We start from the raw sequence: 22,460 nt of genomic DNA on the forward strand, positions 1-22,460 counted from the left end.
CCGCCTTATGCAGGCTCCACTTCACAGATAGCACACTTTCTAGCAGTGTGGGCTTAGTTACGTTACTTCTCTGGACTTCAGTTTCTCTTTTCTTTTTGGAGACCGAGTCTCACTTGGTTGCCAGGCTGGAGTGCAGTGGCATGATCCCTGCTCACTGCAACTTCTGCCTCCCAGGTTGAAGCGATTCTCTTGCCTCAGCCTTGTGAGTAGCTAAGACTACAGGTGTGCACCACCACGCCCAGCTACTTTTCGTATTTTTAGTAGAGACGGGGTTTCAGCATGTTGGCCAGGATGGTCTCGATCTCTTGACCTTGTGATCCACCTGCATTGGCCTTTCAAAGTGCTGGGATTACGGGCATGAGCCCACATTGGACTTCAGTTTCTTTAGCTGTATAATGGGTTAGAAGACACCTACCTGGTATATGACAGGCATGCAACAAATATTGTCTCTCTTCCTTTCCCATCTTCTTCTTTCCAAATGTTTGCTGAGGGAGGGAGGACCTGAGGCTGCCAGTACTCATTTGCATGTGGCTTTGTATAAATGAGGGTGTCTTTTAAGCTGGAGAGGCGGAAAGCTGCCAGAGGCTCACTTTTGTCTCCAATTGCTCTGCTAACCATGCTGTTTCAGTATCTAGTACTGCAAAATGAGGTACCCCAAAAATTAAGGGCTTATAGCAACAACAATCAGGCCAGGTACAGTGGCTCATGTCTAAAATCCCAGCACTTTGGGAGGCCGAGGCAAGAGGATCACTTGAGCCCAGGAATTCAAGACCAGCCAAAGCAACAGTGTGAGATTCCATCTCAACAAAAATATCAGCCCAGTGTTGTGGCATGTGCTTGTAGTCTCAGCTACTTGGGAGGCTGAGGTAGGAGGATCACCAGAGCCCAGGAACTTGAGGCTGCAGTGAGTCATGATTGCCCCACTGCACTCCAACCTGGGCAACAGAGCAAGACCCTGTCTCAAAACAACAATGGCAACAACAATCATTTTAGTATTATCTCTCATGGTTCTGTAGGGGTTCACTAAGGGATTCTTGCTCATGATCTCTTGGCCTTTGTTGGAATCAGATGTTTGCTGGAGCAGGAGTCATGCACATGGCTGATATTGATGCTGGCTGTTGGCAAGTGCCTCAGCCGTGGCTGTCACCCAGGCACTTACATGTGGCCTCTCTGTGTGGTCCGGCTTTCCTTACAGCATGGCAAAGTTGGGCTCCAAGAACAAGAGTCCTAAGAGAAGCAGGCAGGAGCAAAAACATGAATTCTGCCATAGTCACAAGTCGGCCTAGGTGGTAGACTACATCTCTCAATGGGAGAATTGTCAGTGTCACATTGTAAGGACCTGTGGGATGGGTTATCTTTTTGCAAGCCATCTTGGAAAATACAGTCTGCCAGGCTGCCTAACCAGGAAGAACTTCCAATAGGAAGGCTTGTGACTTGACTCCCAGAGGGTAAAATTGCCCATAAACAGAGAAGCACAGGGTTCTTGAGAAAAAGCTTTGGGTATAAGGAGGAGAGGGAGTTCAGTCACTGCCAAGGTAGTTCTTTTTATTGATGGGGGGGGGTGGACAGGGTCTTGCTGTGTTGCCCAGGTTGGGGTACAGCGATACCATCAGAGCCTACTGCAGCCTCAAACTCCTGAGCTCAAATGATCCTCTTGCCTCAGCCTCCCAAGTAATTGGAGTGATGCAGTGGCATGATTATAGCTTACTGCAGCCTTGAACAGCTCAAGCTATCCTCCTGACTCAGCCTCTTTAGAAGCTGAGACTATGCAGGTGCGTGCCTCTATGACTGGCTAATTTTAAAAAAATTATTATTATTTTTTTTTGGCCGGGCGCAGTGGCTCACGCCTGTAATCCCAGCACTTTGGGAGGCTGAGGCGGGAGGGTCACGAAGTCAGGAGTTTGAGACCAGCCTGGCCAACATGGTGAAACCCTGTCTCTACTAAAAGTACAAAAAATTAGCTGGGCATGGTGGCGCGTGCCTGTAATCCCAGCCACTCAGGAGGCTGAGGCAGGAGAATTGCCTGAACCCAGGAGGCGGAGGTTGCGGTGAGCTGAGATCGCGCCATTGCACTCCAGCCTGGGTAACAAGAGCGAAACTCCGTCACAAAAAAAAACAAAAATTAGCTAGTTGTGGTGGTGGGCACCTGTAATCCCAGCTACTTGGGAGGCTGAGGCAAGAGAATCATTTGAACCCGGGAGGCGGAGGTTGCAGTGAGCCAAGATCTCGTCAGAGGTTGCAGTGAGCCAAGATCTCACCATTATACTCCAGACTGGGCAACAATGTGAGGACTCTGTCTCAAAAAAAAAAAAAAAAAAATTGTAGAGATGGGATCTCACTTTGTTGCCCAGATTATTCTCAAACTACTGGCTTCAAGTGATCCCCTTGCCTCAGTCTCCCAAAATGTGGGGTTACAGGCATGAGCCACTGTGCCTGACTTGTATTTTTTTTTTAATTCTTCAACTACACCAAATCAGATAGGCAATTTGTATTTTCTAAAAAGTTATGTACTTAATATTTTAAAATGTATTTATTTATTTGAGATAGGGTCTCGCTCTGTCACCCAGGCTGGAGTGGACTGACACCATCATAGCTCACTGAAGCCTTAAATTCCTGGGCTAGGTTATCCTCCTGCCTCAGCTGCCTGAGTAGCTGGGACTACAGAAGCACACCACTGTGCCTGGCTAATTTTTTTTTTTAATTTTTTGTAGAGATTGTAACTCACTATGTTGCCCAGGATGGTTTTGAGCTCCTGGGTTCAAGTGATCCTTTCACCTTGGCCTTCCAAATTGCTGGGATTACAGGCGTGAGCTACACACAGTACCCAGTCCAAGAGAATTCTGAAAACTGTGATTCCAGAATTGGATTAGATTATCTTAGAGGACACTGGGAAGGAAAATGGAGAAAGGGAGAAATAAGAGCCTTGCACTGTGGGAATGTGGTAGGTTTCGGAAACAGTATCTGATCTTTGTCTTGTGCTACTCTGCTATTCTTCCAGAAGACCTACTGGAGCTCAGGGAATGGAGAATGACACAGGTCAGAGGTCAGTGGGCACTGACCCTAGCTCCAGGGGAGGGTGGCTTTCGTCTTCTGCCCACATCCCTGTTTCACCACAAAGTGGATGGCCATTCCTAAGCACCAGGAGGAGATAGGCTGGTTTCCTCTCTGATATGCCTGGAATAAGCCCACCTCCTGCATAAACAGAAATCATCACACATGCCCACAGTTCCACCCAGTCCTAAAAACTAAACAAATATGAGAGTGAGTTTGGAATTAATCTTAAAAAAATTCTCTAGGTGGAAATGGATTGAAATCTATGGAAATATATATGATTACTCGCCCTATGGAAAACAAGAGAGAGAACCATCCCTGCTCTACTCTCCTGTGAATGAGGCAGAGATTAATCTATTGAAATCACATGTATAAATTATACATGGATGGGAACTGGCTCAGGGATAAGGTGTCTGATAGGGTGCTGATGGAAATGAAAATGAGGTTTGAAAGATCAATTCTGCTTTTGAATCAGCTCCAGTCCTGCTGATGCCCCTGGGCCTGGCTGGCAGAAAGCACCCTGACTTATCAAATTAGAAAACACCCCATCCCCAAGCCTTTGAAACATGCACCTTTAAAGTAATTGCTAATGTTTTGGATGATACTTCTGTGCATCACCAGGAATAATAAAAAGGCAATAAAAGTTTGAAGGCCCATATTTTTGCTGCCTGATGGTTGATATAAATCAAACCCACCTCTTCAAAGGAGTAAATGGAAAGTTTTATGGTGTAGCAGTTGCCTGCCAAGGGAAGAGGGGCAGGCCTAAGTCTGGGGACAGGTGTTCCTCCCAGTCCGGCCATTACTGTGTGACCTTCAGCCTGTGATTTAGCTACTCTGGGCTTATTGCTGTTCCATCCATTTATTCACTTATAAACTTGTTTATTCATTCAATCAACTTCATGAGTACCCACCATGTGCCAGGCACTATGCTATGCACACGTTTGCTGTGCAATAAATATAATCAGTACAAAAATGAATACAGGCTGGGCACAGTGGCTCACACCTGTAAACCCAGCACTTTGGGAGGCCAAGGCAGGAGGACTACTTGAGCCAGGGAATTTGTGACCAGCCTGGGCAACATAGGGAAACCCCCATCTCTGCAGAAAATTAAAAAATTAGCTGGGCATGGTGGCGCATGCCTGTGGTCACAGCTACTCAAGGGACTGAGGTGGGAGGATTGCTTGAGCCCAGGAAGTCGAGGCTGCAGTGAGCTGTGACTGCTCTACTGCACTCCAGCTTGAGCAACAGAATGAGACCTTGTCTCTAATAATAATGATAATAAAGCAAGCGTCAGTCCTCAAGAAGTTCTAGGTTAGAGAAACATAAACAGGTACATTGTAGTAGCACCTTGTTAGTGTTAACCAACACTGACCAGAGTGTTTGAAGATGGGCAGGTTTATAAAGGCATAGAAGTGGTTTTGCCTGACAAAGAGGATTACTCCCTGCTAATGATCATCTGGCCAGAGTTTCACAGTGTGACCTCAGAGAGTCTTTAAGATGACCTCTGCTGAGAAAGTAGCAACAGGAAATGAGCTTAGATTTCAGCAGGACTCATTTAGGTGAAGTGAAAAGGAACTTGACCATGCATGTTGTAGGTGGATGAGTGAGATCGTGTTGGCTGATACAGCTCTGTGAGGCCAGGGAGCTTCTCTCTATTCCCAGGGCATTGCACAGCACCTGGCTCATAGAAGGCACTCCACATGTTTTTTTTTTTTTTTTTTTTAAACAAATGAATAAACAAATGTTGCATTACCTGGCCTTAATTCAGGACAGAACAGATTCTGCCTTGCTTGTACAATGAAGGTACAGATTTACATAACAAACTGCCAGGGGAAAAATGAGACCCTTCCCTGACTGTGATGTTGTTATCTGCACCCATTTGAACTAAATGGCTCACTCCCGTTTAAAAAATGGTGTCACTGCGGGTATAATATGCATCCAGCCAAGTGCATACATCTGAAGTAAACAACTGGATAGTTTTTTTTTTTTTAAGAGACAGGGTCTCACTCTATTGCCCAGGCTGGAGTGCAGTGGCACAATCATAGCTTACTGAAGCCTCTAACTCCTGGACTCACAGTGATCTGCCCACCTCAGCCTCCTGAGTAGCTAGGACTACAGGTGCAGGCCACCATACTCAGCTAATTTTTAAAGTTTTTGTAGAGACAGGGTCTTACTATGTTGCCCAGGCCTAGTCTCAAACTCCTGGCTCAAGCAATCTTCCTGCCTCCTAAAGTGCTGGGATTATAGGCATAGACACTGCACCTGACCAGCTTGATAATTTTTTCCAGAGGAACATACCATGTGACCACTCCAGGATCAAGATCTAGAACATTCCTGCTCCCTACAAGCCTCTTCATGCCCTTTCCAGTCCCGTAGAGGAAACCACAACTCTGACTTTTCTTTCTTTTTTTTTTTTTTGGAGACTGAGTCTCACTCTGTTGCCCAGGCTGAAGTGCAGTGATGGAAAAGCGATTCTCCTGCCTCAGCCTCCCCAGTGGCTGGGATTACAGGTTCACACCACCATGCCCAGTTAATTTTGTATATTTAGTAGAGACCATGTTAGCCAGGCTGATGTCAAACTCCCCACCTCTGGTGATCCTCCCGCCTTGGCCTCCCAAAGTTCTGGGATTACAGGCATGAGCCACCATGCTTGGCCAACTCTGACTTTTCTAAGTTTTTTGGTAGATTCTACCTCCATGTACCCATTTTGTATGAAAAGGGAAAAAAAATTAAATTCATATTTGTTCCAGTGTTCCAGGAAAAAAAAAATTAATGGGTTGATTTTTCCTTCCTGACATTAGAAAATGTAGAATCATTAAATGTCAGTTCTAGAAGGGCCTTAGCACATCTAGGTCAGGGCGCCTTACCTTTTTAAGAAGTAGGACTTCTTCTCAACATCAGGTAATTCCATGAGCCCCACGAGAGAGAGAATTTTTGCATTTTTAGTGTCTTTAGATTGAGAAAACATTGACCAGTGGCTACCAGGGCTGGCAAGTGGGGAAGGTCGGAATGGGAATTAGAGTTTCCGTTTGGGATGATGAAAAGTTCCTGGAGATTCCTGATGGTGATGGTTGCACAACAATGTGAATGTACTTAACTTGCTGGAACTGGACACTTACATAAATGCTGAAAATTGTCAATTTTATGTTATGCATATTTTACCACGATAAAAAATTTTTAAAACTGGCTGGGCATGGTGGCTCACACCTGTAATCCCAGCACTTTGGGAGGCTGAGGCGGGTGGATCACCTGAGGTCAGGAGTTCGAGACAAGCCTGACCAATATGGTGAAACCCTGTCTCTACTAAAAATACAAAAATCAGCTGGGTGTGGTGATGTGCGCCTGTAGTCCCAGCTACTGGGGAGACTGAGACAGGAGAATTGCTTGAATCTGGGAGGCAAAGGTTGCAGTGAGTTGAGATCCAGCCACTGCACTCCAGCCTGGGCAAGAGAGTGAGACTGCATCTCAGAAAGAATTAAAAAATAAAAAATAAAAAAAATTTAAAAAGACAAGCACTTTGGGATGCCAAGGTGGGCAGATCACTAGGTCAGGAGATTGAGACCATCCTGGCTAACACAGTGAAACGCTGTCTCTACTAAAAATATAAAAAATTAGCCGAGTGTGGTGGCAGGCCCCTGTAGTCCTAGCTCCTCCGGAGCCTGGAGCAGGAGAATTGCTTGAACCTGAGAGGCGGAGGTTGCAGTGAGCCAAGATCATGCCACTGTACTTCAGCCTGGACAACAGAGCAAGACTCCACCTAAAAAAAATTTTTTTTAAATAAATAAATAAATAATAAAATAAAAAAGATATAACATCATTAAAAAAATGACCAAACTTCCTATGAATTCAGTGACTGCTTTAAAAATAAATGTTTATTTTATTAAAAACCATCAATTATATGCTCATTTGAAAAACAGTAGTATATGTGAGCATGAGAGCTATTTTTTCCCCACCCACAGACAGTGTACAGTACATGCAAAGTTTCTAAACCTTAGCAATGCCCTTGGGACCCCAGTCTTTTCCCAGTGTCTGAGTTACACAGATTAAGATGAACTGATGATTCCAACACTCTTATCCCTCAGTTGAAGAGAGAGAAGTGACTTATCCAGGGTCAGGTAGCCCACTTATAGCAAAGCTAGGATAAGACTTCCAGGCTGGGCACAATGGCTCAAGTCTGCAACACTTTGGGAGGCAAAGGCAGGAGGATCACTTGAGCCCAGGAGTTTGAGACTAGCCTAGGCAACATAGGGAAACCCATCTCTATAAAAAAAAGTGCAAAAATTAGCCAGGCATGGTGGCACATGCCTGTAGTCCAGCTACACAGGAAGCTGAGATGGGAGGATCACTGGAGCCTGGGAGGCAGAGATTGCAGTGAGCCGAAATCATACCACTGCACTCCAGCCTGGGACAGAGTGAGACCCTGTTTCAAAAAAAAAAAATAGATTTCTGGGCTCAGGTCCCTCCAGCAGTTGCTCTGGTCTCTGGTCTCTACACCCTCTCTGTGCAGAGACCAGCTGATGACCACACATACTGAGCCCCTCCAGACACTTAAGTAGAAGTGATGACCAGCAAGGGGTTCTTTTCTTGCCTGCTCCATCAAGGCAGGAAGTAGGATGTACAACCAAGGGATAGGGCCTCCTGATGCCTTTGTAATTTGACCCTGAAGCTCCGTGGGTGCTGGTTCAGGCTCATTCTTCTCATCAAGGCTATGTTATGGCTTCTGTGAACAAGGACAGATGCACTTGGAGGCCCAAGTTCAAAGCTGCAGACTGGGAGTCCAGTTTCAGAATAGAGGTGCTGTCTGAGGCGAGAGTGGGTGCCTTGGCTATTTTGGCAAGAGCTGACAATGAGGAATTCTTCTCTTGCACAAGCTGTGCAGAAGCATTTTGTGCTGTGGGCTGTCCTGCCCCCGCCTTTCCCTTCCCCAGGCTTGGTGGATGCCACTGCTCCCCAACCCCCTCCCTGACACTGCTAACGACATCCAATTAATTCAGCATAATTTGGTTCATTACAAGCCCTTAGGTTGGCAAGTGTTTTTTTCTCAGAGTGCAGAGCTGCCTTCCTGGGCTTTCTCAAAGGGACAAGGCCCTGAGTCAGGGAGGGGAGAGAGGGCAGAGTCCTGCTGAATCTGCCCAGCTGGGTACCAAGGAGATGTTGGATGCTGGATACAGGCTGGGTTGTGCTCACCCCAGCAAATCACAGACTTTCTGGCGCCCCCACACCCCTGGTTAAAAATATGATGAAAATGGGGACATGGCGAGACACCCCAGCAGAAACATCAAACCATCCTTGGGTCCTGCCAATAGGCACCAGCCTTGTGGGGCTGGCGATGTCAGTTCTATGCTGAGTGAGCCCCTACTTGATGACTGTGGGAGCCTGTTCCTGTAGGGGCCTGTGGGAAAGGAGGCCCCTGCTGTGGCCAAGACCCAGCCAGACTCAGCTGACGGCTGGCAGGGTCTGCTCCTTGGGCCTGGTCTTCAGTGAGGGAGAAAATACTTGGGAGAACCTGCAGCTGCACACACAGGGTGGAGGCATGGAAGGGAAGCTGGAGCATGGGAGCAAAGCACCAAGGAGGGCTTGCAGAATCAGGCAGGCCAGGACTGGACTCACTGCCTGTGGCTTGCCCTCTGTGTGGCTGTGGCCTCACTGATTTTTATTGTCTTTGATCATAAACAGCACATTTCTAATGCCTCCCTCATTCATTGGGATTATGAGAATGAGCAGGATGATTGGAGGCTGTCAATGTCAAGGTCAGGGGAAGAGGTTCAGCAGCCAGACAGCCTGGGCTGCAATCCTGGCTCCACCACTCCTGTGTGATGTTGGGCAAGTCACTTCACCTCCTTAAGCCTGTTTCCTCATCTGTGAAATGAGGAAATATTAATAATTGTATCTGTCTCCTAGGAGTGTTGTGAGGGTTCAACCAGAGCTTGGAAGGGCCCTGGCACACAGTAAATGCATAGGCTATTATCACTGTTCTTAATGATGTGGGTAGAGTGCCCAGCACCCTGCCTGGAACTTCACAAAGGCTCTGACATCAGCCTCTCCCTGGTGACTTAAATTTCTCGTTTACAAAGTAGGGATGTTGGCCATGCCAGATGGCTCATGCCCGTAATCCCAGCACTTTGGGAGGCTGAGATGGGCAGATCACAAGGTCCGGAGATCAAGACCACCCTGGCCAATATGGTGAAACTCCGTCTCTACTAAAAATACAAAAATTAGCCAGGAATGGTGGCACGTGCCTGTAGTCTCAACTACTCAGGAGGATGAGGCAGGAGAATCGCTTGAACCTGGAAGGCGGAGGCTGCAGTGAGCTGGGATTGCGCCACTGCACTCCAGCCTGTGTGACAGAGTGAGACTCCATCTAAAAAATAAAAAAATAGGGATGTTAATTTCTACCTAGCTCAGTGAGGCTCTTCCAGAAAACCCTTCCAAGCACTCTCCTTCTAGCCTAGGAGAACATGATTTTCCTCCCCTGCTTCACAGCACGGATGCAGACTTCCACTGGGACCCCGGACATGTAGGTTTCTCTGTGTTATTCTCCTCTCAGAGCAGGAACTGTGAGGCCTGCAGCATCCCCATGTCCCTGAGCCTCACCTAGTACCTGATGCATGGGAGACACTCGGTGAGGGTCTGCGGAGTGAGCCACTGTGGGTGCCAGGGTTGTGCCACCAGGATGTGGAAAAGGACACATGTCAGATGAGCAAGAAGGTGCCTGTGTGGTGGTAGTCGCTGCCCTGTGGAACAGGGAGCAACAGGGCTTATGCCTGCCGGGGGCCTCCAGCCTCTGTTCCAGAAACTGGAGTTTCTGAAGCCCTAAGATGCGGTGGAGAGATGGAAGGAGGATTGGGATGGAACAGAGGGAAGAATTATGCAACTATCCTTTCCCTGCTCATTTCCTAAGGCCCCACCCAACCCTCCACCCTTGGTTAATCATTAAATCTACAACATTAAAATCTCCAGGGGAGCTGTTATAAAACTGAAATGCCCAGACCTCTCTCCAGACCAATTAAATCAGAAATCCCTGGGGGTGGGACCCAGGCGTTCCTATTTTCTTTTCAAGTCCTCAGGTGGTTCCAGTGTGCAGCCAAGGTTAAAAATATCAGATCACTGGGCCGGGCGCGGTGGCTCAAGCCTGTAATCCCAGCACTTTGGGAGGCCGAGGAGGGTGGATCATGAGGTCAAGAAATCGAGACCATCCTGGTCAACATGGTGAAATCCCGTCTCTACTAAAAATACAAAAAATTAGCTGGGCATGGTGGCGCATGCCTGTAATCCCAGCTACTCAGGAAGCTGAGGCAGGAGAATTGCCTGAATCCAGGAGGCGGAGGTTGCAGTGAGCCGAGATCGCGCCATTGCACTCCAGCCTGGGTAACAAGAACGAAACTCCGTCTCAAAAAAAAAAAAAAAAAAAATCAGATCACTTTGGGAAAGACATAGTTTCAGAGTCTCAGGAACTACAGGATTGAGCGATGTGTCTTGGCAACCCCATTGGTTTCAGGTTTCCAGCATTGTTGTCTTAGAGCAGTGCTTAGAGAATGACTGATTCGTACTGGGCATCCACTATACACAAAGCCCTGGCTGAGTGCTGAAGGGAATATATAGCAATAACCCACAGCAAAACCCAGAATAAACATTTAGTAACTGCCTATTGTGTGCCAGACACTTAGCAGACATTTGCTAGTCCTTACAAAAATTCACAAATTTCTCACCCCCATTTTAGAGATGAAGGAGATAACAGACACTAGCACCCTTCCCATATTTACTGTCATGTACCCCAGGCTGCTTACTGTAAATATCTATGGGTTCTTTGTTTTGTTTTGCTTTTTGTTTTCTGGTCAAGGGAGCATGCGAGGACACTCACAGAATAAGCTGGAAACATCCTCAGCCAAAGATGTGTGAGAATTGGTGGACAAACACCCTAGTTCTTCACCTCTTGGCTGGGCGAGCTCTGAGATGTATTCTACACAAGTGAGCTCAAACTTTCCCGCACATTAGATCACCCGGGGGTATAAAAAAACAACAACAACTTGGTGCCCAGGCTATATCCCAGACCAATTAAATCAGAATCTCTGTGGATAGAACTCCAGCATCCATATTTTTAAAATCTCCCTGATGATTGCAACATTCAGCCCGGTTCGGAAAGGGTATTCTACAGTCCCCCAAAGTTACCCAGCGGGATTGAAATTCAGTAGCCCAGTGTGTCGACTTGATGAGTAATGCTCCCAGTGGGGGTTCTTTCCTTTCCCTGTCTCATCTCCCACTTTGCCTGCACTTCCTGGAATCACCTCCCAATAAACTTCAGCTCTCATGTCCTGATTTCAGGGTCTGTTCTGTGGGGATCAAAGGAAGCTGAGATCTGGAAAGGTGAAGTTCCTTGCTAAAACCTCATAGCCAGGACATGGCAGAACCAGCGTTTGAATTCTTGCTTTCCACAGACTTGGTGGTATGATGGGAGAGACAGATATTCAGAAAGCCACATTATAGGACAAAAGGAAATGAAAGATCAAAGAGATGTTGAAACAGACGCCTGAGGAGAATTCAAACTCCCACCGAATGTGACTGGGAGTCAGGAAAGTCTTCTCGAATTTGGAATATTTTATGCTGGTAAATGACAGAGATTTCCCGACATGGAGCTGTGGGGCCAGGACATTGCCAATCAGTGTTGGACCAGTAGGAGCAGAGGCCCAGAGATGGAGCCCAGAGCAGGCTTGTATGAGTGAGTGGTCAGCTGGGATGTGATATGAGATGGAAATAGAGGAGGCAGATGGTGGGACTGGGTGGTCCCTGAACATCAGGAGTTTCTCCCTTCTCCCAGTCCCCCGGGTCCGGCCTTAACCTTCTAGGTTGGATTTGGCATGACTGGGTAAGAGTCTTCTCTCTGGAATCTTTTTTTTTAAATTATTGTACTTTAAGTTCTGCGGCACACATGCAGATCTTGCAGAATTGTTGCATAGGTACACAGATGCCATGGTGGTTTGCCGTCTCCATTCCCCCCATCACCTACATCAGGCATTCCTCCCGGTGTTATCCCTCCCAACCTCTCTGCCCCCTACCCCCTCCTTTTTTGGGGGAGAGGGGACTGGTTCTCAAGGTATTACCCAGGCTAGAGTGTAATGTTGTCATCATGGCTCACTGCAGCCTGATCACCTGTGCTCAAATGATTCTCCCACCTCAGCCTCCTGAGTAGCTAGGACCACAGGTGCGTACCACCATGCCTGGCTAATATTTATTATTTTATTTTATTTGAGATGAAGTCTCACTCTGTTGCCCAGGCTGGAGTGCAGTGGTGTGATCTCAGCTTACTGCAACCTCTGCCTCCTGGGTTTAAGCAGTTCTCCTGCCTCAGCCTCCAGAGTAGCTGGGACTACAGGTGTGTGCCACCACGCCCAGCTAATTTTTTGTAGTTTTAGTAGAAACCACTTTTCACCATGTTAGCCAGGATGGTCTCGATCTCCTGACCTCTTGATCCACCTGCCACAGCCTCCCAAAGTGCTGGGATTACAGGCATGAGCCACCGCGCCCAGTCACTCTCTGGAATCTTTTACCCCAACTGTGAGGGCCAGGGGCTAACTCAAAGCTATGTCCAGGGATATGGGTGGGAGGGGGAGAAAGAGGTAGACCAATGTCAAGTCCTGATGGTGAACCTGAGCTGCTCATAAAACATCCTACAGGGACAGGGTGGCAGGTGTTGGGGGTCCATCTGGTCCCTACCCTCCTCTGCCCCTTCACCACCCAGCATCTGCTGCTCCCTGTACTCAATGTCTGAAAGGCTGAGCCTGCTCTTGCCCCCAGCCTTTGCCTCTGCTGTGGCCTCTTTCTTCAATTCTCAGAATGCTCCCTTTTCCCTGTCATTCAGAATTCTGCTCCAAACTCACATCCTTGGAGAGGCTCTCCTGGGCTACCTTTCCCTTTCCCTCGTCCCCTCTTCACGGGTTCACCCACATCACCTCATTTTCTTCCTTTACTGCACATAACACATCTGAGGTTCATCTTGAGTCTGTTTCTGTTGGTTTCCTTATCCTGTCAGTCTTCCCTTCCAGGCTGCATTGGAGTAGGCAGGAGGCTCTGTCTCTGTCACGTGTGTCTGTCCCCTCTGCTCCTAGAACAGTCAATGACTGAACAGGGCAGGCCCAGAGAGCTGTGCAGTGGGGGTCTGGGTGAATTCTGGAGGGTGGGACGGAGGGCACTGCCTTTGCTCTGCCATGCTGCATTGGGGATGTTAATCTGTGCTCAGGCAGCCAAGCTGGCCCAAATGAGCAGCGCTTAGCAGTGGGCAATCAATACAGATAGGGGAGCTAAATCAGGTTAAGACCCATCTCTCCCGGGTTGGCGTCAGGCCATAAATAGCTTCACAGAGGTCCAAGGTCAAGAGTGTGGCTCTCACCCGACTCCCACCTCCACTGCCTACACGGGGCCCCTCCTGCCAGCCCAGGGAGCCCACTGGTCTGTGCATATGTGCTCCAGGCTGTTGCTCTTCTCCTGCCCTGCTTCTCTCTCATCTCACGCACTAGAATGTCCTTTCCTTCTGCATTTTATTTCTGTACCCAAGGTCTGAGGTGGTCACGCACACACTGACATTTAAAGACCCAGCTGAGAAATCAATCAGTGTGGTTTGTCCTTCAGCACCTCATGTGGCTGAGCCAGGCCTTGTGTGGCTCATATCCTATTGATTTGCATTGGTAGCCATGGATGCTGAACAGACAAGTGGGACTTGCTCTGGGAAAAACAGGAGGCAGTGCATCAGAATGGTCAGGAGCCTTGGGAACCATCCTGCCTAGATTTGAATTCCAACCTCTGTGATTTGCTGGCTGGGCCACTTGCTCAACCTCTCTGAGTCTCAGTGAATGGGAGATTACTGACATCTACACCACAGGACTGCAGTGATGATAGTGGGTGCTAATAGACATAAAGCCCAGAGAATGAGGTCTGTGACAGTGTTGTGTAAATGCTGGCAATTGTTATGGTCTTCAGACTGAGGATAGAAACACATCCCAAGATTGTTATGAGGATTAAATGAAATAACTCACATGTAATCCCACTTAGCATGGTACAAACACTCAATAGATATTAGCTGAGCCTGCAACTTAAGGGGATACAATCTGGAGGATGTAGGCCAAGGATAAATGTCCCCTGAAAGGACAATAATCATTAGGAACAAAGAAAGATTGAATTTATGAATTCACAAACCACACAACTTTTCAGAGGATGGCTCTCAGGCAGAGTGAGGTGCGCTTGCTGTGGGGCTGCCTGGAGTCAGGCAGTGTGAAGCTGCTTTGCCCCAAGGAGCTTGTCCTGTCTGTGGTGAGACGAAAGACCATCTGGGCTCAGGGGTCATGAGTCCTCATGTGACTCCCGGAGCCCGATTAGTGAGCCGTGGGAGGTAGAAATCCTCCCCAAGGAGCTCTGGGCTCCCAGCCTCAGATACAATGTCCTTTTTATATCTATCGTATGCCTGGGGCCAAGACCTGATCATATGCCTGTTTGGATTAGGGGCAAAGGGGAAAGAGGGCGGGGAGGGAGCAGATTAAGAATTACCCAAGTCCCAGAAACATGACTAGAGGTAACCCTCAGGACTGAAATGTGGGAAAAGAAAAGTGGGATCCGTGCCTGGGGAGAGGCTGCATTGGCAGGAGGAAGAGAGGAACCAGTGGTGACTGAACTCTGGGCTGTGAGTTTTACATACATCTCAGGGAGCTGTGTCTGAAGTCTGAAGTCCGGAGTCTGAAGGCACTCAGCTAATAAAGGGAAGAGCTGGGATTTGAACCTAGGTTCATGGATTCCAAAGACTGTTTCCTCATGGATGGTGCTGGTTGGTACCCTGATGGAATGGAGACAGAACAGAAAATCTGCCAGGGATACCCACCCTTATGTAAGGGGAGGGTGGATGCCAGTATTCAGGCCATTAGAGAATAGAATTCTGGTTTTTTTTTTGAGACTGAGTGTCACTCTTGTAGCCCAGGCTGAAGTGCAAAGGCACAGTATTGGGCCAAGGCTAGTGTGGCCACAGCTTTGTAGAGGATGCCTTGAGATGCTCTGCTGTCTAGATTACTAGACTGTCTTTGTTTTGTTTTGTTTTTGAGACAGGGTCTCGCTCTGTCACCCAGGCTAGACAAGAGTGCAGTGGCGCAATCATTGCTCACTGCAACCTCTGCCTCCCAGGCTCAAGCAATCCGCTCACCTCAGCATCCCAAGTAGCTGGGACTATGGGCGCACACCACCATACCTAGCTAATTTTTGCATTTTTTTGTAGCAGCGGAGGTTAGGGGGTGGTTGCCATGTTGCCCAGGCTGGTTCTGAACTCCTGGGATCAAGCTGCCTCGGCCTCCCAAAATGTTGGGATAACCAGAGTGAACCGCCACGCCCGGCCTCCCTAAACTAATTCTGCACTCACCTTCAGATTGTTATTTAGTTCCTGGGAACCTTTCTAGCAGAAAGAGGTGTCCCACCTGCAGATACACAGGTTCCTCTTACTGATAACACTTACTTCTCTTCATGAGTGACGAGGCTTGGGCTGTGTGACAATGTGGGGTAGAGGAAAGAGTATGGATTTTAGAGTCCAATTGGCTTTTCCATGCATTAGCCTGCAAATTCCTTAACCTCTCTAGACTTCTGTTTCCTTCCTCATTGGTAAGATGGGGTTTAAAAAGACTGACCTGAGGGAGCTAATGCAAATGATGGTGGGCACCTGTATTCCCAGCTACTTAGGAGGCTGAGATAGGAGAATTGCTTGAACCTGGGAGGTGGAGGTTGCAGTGAGCTGAGATCACGCCACTGCATTCCAGCTTGGGAGACAGAGCAAGACTCCATCTCAAAAAAAAAAAAAAAAAAAAAGAAAGAAATGCCTAATCCAGTAGGGACTCAACAACTGGTTAGATATTTTTAAGCAGATTGACATTCTAATCTGGCAATCATTCTTTTCTGAGTTGGTCTCTCAGCTATTGGGTAGCAACAGAAAAAGGATGAGAATTTTATCAGGCTCCAGAGATCTAGGCTCAAGATGCTGACCCTTGGGAGTGCCCTCAGAGAAGCCACCAGGTGGCTAGCCTTGACTTTGCAGAAGTGCAAGCCTCGTAGGTCATGGTAGTGAGGGTCACTGGGGGTGGGATGATTATCTGGAGGGGAGGAGGTGGTCTGAGGTGGCTGGTGAAGGCACAGTATTGGAGATGGGTAACTGAGGGCCAGAGAGTCTGAGTCCCCAGTTCTGAGAAGACTCCAGGAAGCCAACCAAGCTGAAGGCAGGATGCCTGGTAACTCAGGAATGGCAGGAAAGCCACAGACTGGACTAGACTAGCTCCCTCCCCACCAACCACCTGCTGTGTAAAACAGATTCCTGGCCCCTCATTGAAAATTCTCTCCTCAGCCCCAGCAAAGCACCAGTCTCCATTCTGTCTCTATGAATTTGTTTATTCTGGATATTTCATATAAACGAAATCATATAGCACATAATCTTTTGTGTCTGGCTGCTTTCACTTAGCGTAACATTTTTGAGGTTTATCCACAATATAGCGTGTATCAATACTTCATTCCTTTTTATGGCTGAATAATATTCCACTGTGTGTATATATATACATATATATATATATATATGCCACAATTTGCTAAACCACTCTTCTGTGGATGTACATTTGAGCTGTTTCCACCTTTTGGCTATTGTGGATAAACATGCCTGGTCAGGTACTGGGTTGGGTATTGGTTTTTAATTATTTCGGGTATACACCTGGCAGTGTAATTACTAGATTATACAGTAATTCTATGTTTAACTTTTTGAGAAACCACCATGCTGTTTTCTACCACACCTGAAACATTTTGCATTCCAATTAATACAATCTTAAGGTTTCCAAAGATATTGTGTATAAAAGAGCAAAAAATAAGCTATTAAACTTTTGTTTTCAAAATTGGAAAACTTTAATCATTTCCCTAAAATCTAAACAGGTCCTTAGGCACACTTTCTGGCTGGATCCCGCTTGCTGCACTAGCACAAAGAGCAGGGACTGGCTGCTCACCCTCCTCCTGCCCCCTCTCACTTGCCCTTCACATACACAGTCACTTGTAACTTATTGTTACTGACTTTGAATGGAAGCTTTCAGCTGCTCCATTCTTCCTCTGTTGGGTGAAGGACTGTCAATGTGATGGGAATTACAACCCTAGCTGCTGTTATCTGTGTCGTCTGGCTGGCTGTGTGTTACTGGCTGCACTTCCCAGGAAATTAATCCCCTAAGTGAGGATGGCAAATGATGAAAACCTGGCACATAAATAAGGAGACAGGCAGCACTCCACTGACATGCCTTGGGAAGTGATCAGCTTGTCCCTGTGCACCATACTCTATGTCCCCAAGCTCCAGGGCCATTCATCCACAGTGAAACAGCCAGACTTTTATTTATTTATTTATTCATTCATACATTCAATGAACATTTATGGAATAGAGCACCTATCCTGTGCAGACCATTCTAGACATTTTTATAAGAGCTGTATTGTGTAAGACATACAATAGAAATATATATTTTTTCTTTTCTTTTTTTTTTCTTAAGAGACCAGGGGAGAGCACAAATGCAGTCCCCGACTACCACAAATTAAGCAGTCAAGTTTCCCACATTTGGGGAAATTGCAGGGGTCAGCACATCCGGAGTACAACGGATAAGTCTTGCCCTGGGAAAACCACCTTTGTGATCATGGTATCTCCCCTGCCAGGTAAGTATAATAGAAAGACATACTTACCTGGCAGGGGAGATACCATGATCACGAAAGATATTATTGTCCTCAGTTCAAAATGAGGAAATGGAGATTCAGAAAAATTAAGAAATTTTCCCATAGTCGCACAGCTAGTATGTAGTGGAACCAGGACTTCAAGATGAATTCCCTAGGGCCTCCCTATCTGTCTCATTTCCTTCTACACTTATTTACAACAGGTTGTATGTGCCAGGAACCCGTGGTAGGCACTGAGGATATCATAGTGAACCAGACAGACAGGCATAAACTCTTTCCTGTTGCTTTTCCGTTACATCCTATGACTCCTGGGCATCATCTCAAACCTATTCAATTTCTTCTCAAATGTTCTTTCTTATGTGATGACCAGTGCAGCACAGACCAAAGAGCTGTGAGATTGAAGATGAATTAAATTCAGGCCCTGGGGTCATGCCTCCTTGGATGTAGACCTAAAATCTCATGGTTCCAAATTAGCAAATTTCATCATGCCCTCCCTTGCTCCAAAACCTCCAATGGCCCAGGGCCTACAAACATTTCTGTGACATGAAAAATGGTAAAGACTCAAGTGGGGCTGAACCAAGCAGAAAGGTTGAGGAGAGCATTCTAAAACGTGCTTTTCAGCGCATAATGCGAAATTCATGGATAGAGAGGCACAAGCTGGGCCTCAGACCATGGCAGGATTTCTCCAAACTGAGAAGCAAGGCAAGGCTTCCAGACTGAAAAACCATGACTTTTAAGTCAAGGCTAAGAAAAAAAAAAGTCTGAAAGACCAGCTGTCCCTGGATAATGCGGTCAAGACACACACACATCCAGTTCATTTGTGTGTGGCCCCCAGGCCCTCCGTTTATCATTTATGGTTCAGATTTTGCCTATTCTGGTAAGTTTGTGCTTAGGTTATGCAAGTAAACATATGCTAAGAGGTAGAAATGTTTATTTTAGTGGAAGCATTTATTTTAATAGCTTTATAAATCTCACCAGGATTGCATTTATAGCGTCATTAAGTATCTGAAGGGGTCACTTAAATGTTTAAGTTAGACATTGCTGCTGCAGTTTATGGGAGAGATTTTATGCTGTCAAAGGCAGAAGAGAAGGATGATAAGCTAGATCCCACCTTCCTGCTCCCCCTGCACCCCACATCCTGAAGAGCTATAGACTGTGAACAGTAAGTTTTGGTTTTTTTTCAGACAGTCTCACTCTTTATGCCCAGGCCCAGACTGCAGTGCAATTGCAAAATCTCGGCTCACTGCAACCTCCGCCTCCCAGGTTCAAGTGATTCTCCTGCCTCAGCCTCCCAAGTAGCTGGGATTACAGGCATGTGCCATCACGCCTGGCCAATTTTTGTATTTTTAGTAGAGACAGAGTTTCTCCATGTTGGTTGGGTTGGTCTCGAACTCTTGACCTCAGGTGATCCAACCACCTGAGCCTCCCAAAGTGCTGGGATTACAGGCGTGAGCCACCGCGCCCGGCAACAGGAAGCCTTTATTAGTGTCCTTGTATCATTGCCAGTCTCCTCTTGAGGACTAAAAACTTCAGGATTTGGAGTCTAGAGACCCACAATCTGGGCTTTACACACCATCTATATAGGGCAGGGGTCCCCAACCCCTGAGGGACCAGTACCAGTTCATGGCTTGTTAGGAACCAGGCTGTACAGCAGGAGGTGAGTGGAGGGCCAGTGAGCATGACCACCTGAGCTTCGCCTCCTGTCCAATCAGTGAAGGCATTAGATTCTCATAGGAGCGCAAACCCTACTGTGAACTGTACATAGGAGGAATCTAGCTTGTGTGCTCTTTATGAGAATCTAATTAAAGCCTGCTGATCTGAGGTGGAACAGTTTCATCCCAAAACCTTTTCCCCCTTGCCCCTTGTCTGTGAATAAATTGTCAACCCTAACCCTAACCCTAACCCTGGTGCCAAAAAGGTTGGGAACCGCTGGTATAGGGGACTTTGGGAAAATCACTTAAACTCCTTGAGCCAATTTCCTCAATTGTAAAAAACAAAATGAAAACAAACAAAAAAATGGGAATGATAACAACCACCAGGCTGTGGCTTTGTAGACCATACAGCTTTTGGAACTCCCCCTTCTCACTCCAGAGACTGCTGCTGGGTTTAGGGCTGAGACGAACAGGACCTTCGGAAGGGAGGTGTATCCTGCGGCTGCCATAACAAATAACCGCATATTGGAAGGCTAGACACAACAAAAATGTGTGGTCCCATAGCTCTGGAGGCCAGAAATTTGGAATCAAGGTGTCATCAGGGTTGGTTCTTTCTGGAGGCTCCAAGGGAAAATCTGTTCCCCGCATCTCTCCTGGCTTCTGTGGCTCTGCAATCCAATCCTGGAGTATCCTGGCTTGCAGATGTATCCCTCCCATCTCTACATCCTGTCTTCACGTGGTTTCCCCCGTGTCTCTTTGTCTCCAATGTCTCCTTTCTTTTATCAGGACACTAGTCATTGGATTTAGAACCACCCTAAATCCAGGATAATCTCATCTCAGATCCTTACCTTAATCACATCTGCAAAGACTCTACTTCTAGATAAGATCACGTTCACAGGTACTGAGGGCTAGGACTTAATTTCACCCACTGTAGGAAAGAAAATTTAAATCCTTTCTAAGAGAGGAGGCTAAAATTCATGGCAAGAATAAGGATCCGGACCAGATTAATTTGGGTGGGAGGTAAGGGATGAGGATGTGGGGGCAGGAGGATAGAGGCAGGATAGAGGTACTTTCACGTGGTACTATCTATGCTCTGTGTGTGTGTGGCGGGGGGGGGGGGGGGTTGGGGGACAAAACTAGCAGTTCCTAAAAGCCAAACTGAACCACACACCACTTGTCTCATGCCAAAATAGGAGTCGAGAATTTAGTGGTGGCCAGGAACAATGGCTCATGCCTGTAATCCCAGCACTTTGGGAGGCCAAGGTGGGAGGATCCCTAGAGGAACTCCCAGGAGTTCGAGACCAGCCTGGGCAATGTAACAAGACCCCATCTCCCACAGAAAAATTAAAAATTAGCCAGGTGTGGTGATGCATGCCTACAGTCCCAGCTATTTGGGAGGCTGGGGCAGGAGGATGGCTTGGGCCCAGGAGTTCAAGGTTGCAGTGATCTATGATTGCACCACTGTACTCTTCTGGTGTTTATTACTCTGCTAGAGACATTTTTAAGGGCAAGAACTCTGAAGTAAGACTGTCTGGGTGCAAATCCAGGCTGTATGATTGTCTTAGTCTATTTTGGTGCTAGAACAGAATACTTGAGATGGACTAATTTATAAAAAATGGAAATTTATTTCTCACAGTTCTAGAGCCTGGGAAGTCCAAGATCAAGGTGCCAACATTTTCTTTTCTTTTTTACTTTTTGAAATGAAGTCTTGCTGTGTTGCCAGGCTGGAGTGCAGTGGTATAATCTTGGCCCACTGCAACCTCTGCCTCCTGGGTTCAAGTGATTCTCCTGCCTCAACCTCCTGAGTAGCTGGGACTGCAGTCATGCACCACCATACCCAGCTAATTTTTGTATTTTTAGTAGAGACGGGGTTTCACCCTGTTGGCTGTTATGGTCTTGATCACTTGACCTTGTGGTCTGCCTGTCTTGACCTTCCAAAGTGCTGGGATTACAGGCATGAGCCACTGCACCCTGTCAAGGTGCCAGCATCTTATGAGGACCCTCTTGCTGTATCATCCTATGGAAGAAGGTAAGAGGATAAAAGAAAAAAAGGGGGCAAACTGGAACTTTTATAAGAACATTCCTTTGATAGTGGCATTAATTTATTCATGAGGGCAGAGCCCACATGGCCTAATCACCTCTTAGAGGTCTCACCTCTGAATGCCATCACAATGGCAATTAAATGTCAACATGAGTTTGGGAGGGACAAACATTTAAACTATAGCAATGACTTTGGGCACGTCACTATGTCTAACTTAGGTTGAGTTCCTTGAAACAGAGCCTGAGACAGGATTCCAATGCACCTGATTTATTGCGGGAGTGCTTTTGGGAGGAAAGGGGCAAGGAAAGCAGGATAGAGGTAGCAGATGGATCTAAGCAAGAATGTAATCCCAACTAGAGTCTAGCTTTTGCTTGACTCCAAAGCAAAAAATTTTGGAGGGACAATGGCACCATATAGTTGGTCCTATTTTGCAGCGGTCCTACCCTGCATCAACAGTCAGTGGCTAAAGGCTGCCGTAAGTGGAAGGGGAAAGCAGTGTGTAACTTCCTAGGTGAGGCCACTCCTATTCAGCCAGGAGCAATTCTCTGGAAAGCGGGGAAGCTGTAAGTCTTTAGTAGCCAACATTTACAGCTAGGAAAGGGGACTCACAGTGTCCACTACATATAACTTTGTATACTTTAGTTTCCTGAACTACAAAATGGAGCTGGTAATAGTAACTATCTCATATGATTGTTATGCCATTTAAATGTGTTAATATATGTGAAGCTTGCCACATGTACATGTTCAGTAGATCTTAGCTATCATTATTGTACTATTTAGTGCTGAGTAATGAACTATCCCAAAATTTAGCAGCTTAACATAATAAACATTTGTTAGATAACACAGTTTCTGAGATCTAGAAATTAGAAATAGCTTAGATGGGTGGTTCTGGTTCATGGCCTTTCACAAGGATGCAGTGAAATGTCAGCTGGGGCGACAGTCATTTGAAGGTTTGTCTGGGACTGGCCAGTCCCAGAGGTGGCGCACTCACATGGCTGTTGGCAGGAGGCCTC

The 22,460-nt window shown here is 46.9% G+C and overlaps 1 non-coding gene across 1 annotated transcript; it reads right to left on the reverse strand.

Annotated features, from left to right (window-relative positions):
• Positions 1–17,583: 17,583 nt before the first annotated feature.
• On the reverse strand, positions 17,584–17,747 carry LOC118154430 (U1 spliceosomal RNA). Its single transcript, XR_004744281.1, has one exon. It is a non-coding gene; the product is annotated as a U1 spliceosomal RNA (small nuclear RNA).
• Between the last annotated feature and the right edge of the window lie 4,713 nt (positions 17,748–22,460).

Source organism: Callithrix jacchus, chromosome 5 (assembly GCF_049354715.1).
Source record: "Callithrix jacchus isolate 240 chromosome 5, calJac240_pri, whole genome shotgun sequence".
Classification (NCBI taxonomy): Eukaryota; Metazoa; Chordata; class Mammalia; order Primates; family Cebidae; genus Callithrix; species Callithrix jacchus.